Below are 987 nucleotides of genomic sequence, written 5' to 3' on the forward strand. Positions count from 1 at the left end.
CTTGGTCATGGTGGGGCATAAAATGGAAATAAGCATGTTCGCGATCCTCTCAAAATCGACTACCATCCCGATTCATCCAACCTTGATTTTCACCCTGCCGTTGATTTTTTGAGTTAAAACCCTTTGAATGGTTTGGAAAACATTTGATCTCTTCATCCAAATTTTTAGCTTCCTCACCATAGGCTCTTGACACTTTGACATTTCCCATTTTCGCACGTGCACCCATAACATATTTGGTTAAGATCTCAAGTCGAGTCAAAATCTTTGCCATAGTCTTCTTTTGTTCCTCATACCACTTACTTTATTCTATATGGAACATGGGTATGTAGGGAGATATATTTAGGACGTCGATGCCTGGGGTATGCCATTCTAGATTGTGCTTAGCCACCGTTCTTAAAAGTTTCATAGTCGCATGGAAGTGCATTTAAGTAAGAACTATCTTCCGCATTATCCATGATAGTTTAGTTCCAAGTGTCTAGTGCTCAATAGAATATTTGGAAAAATATCTTCCCCAAAATTTTGTGGTTGGGGCATTAGGTTAACTTTCCATTAAATCTCTCCCATACTTCATGAAGTGGCTCTCTACTCCTTTGTTGAAAGTTTATGATCTCATCTCTTGCTTGGCACACCTTGGGGGGAAGGGAATATTGATCCAAAAACATCTTTGTAAGTTCATTCCACGAAGTGATTAGAGTCGTAGAGAGTGAACAGTTCCACAACAATGCTTTGCCCATTAGTGAAAACAAAAAAAAAACTAAGCCAAAAGGCTTCTTGAGTGGTGTGTGCAAACTTGAATGGTGCACACTTCTCCAAGAAATTCTGTAAGTGAACATACAGGTCCTCATATGCTTGACCCCCGAACAATGCCTTAATTTGCAAAAGATGAAGCATGATGCTTGTTACATGGAGGGTTACGCTCCCGTGAGGTAAGGATACAAATTGCTCCCATTTGGCCCGCACCCTTTGGTTGGCTCTCTACATCAAGGA

General features: G+C 40.5%; 1 non-coding gene across 1 annotated transcript; it reads left to right on the forward strand.

The window, feature by feature from the left end:
• The first annotated feature begins 516 nt into the window (after nt 1-516).
• LOC124887495 lies at nt 517-622 on the forward strand. Its single transcript, XR_007045268.1, has one exon. It is a non-coding gene; the product is annotated as a small nucleolar RNA R71 (small nucleolar RNA).
• Nucleotides 623-987: the final 365 nt, after the last annotated feature.

This window comes from Capsicum annuum, chromosome 9, assembly GCF_002878395.1.
Source record: "Capsicum annuum cultivar UCD-10X-F1 chromosome 9, UCD10Xv1.1, whole genome shotgun sequence".
NCBI classification, from domain to species: Eukaryota; Viridiplantae; Streptophyta; class Magnoliopsida; order Solanales; family Solanaceae; genus Capsicum; species Capsicum annuum.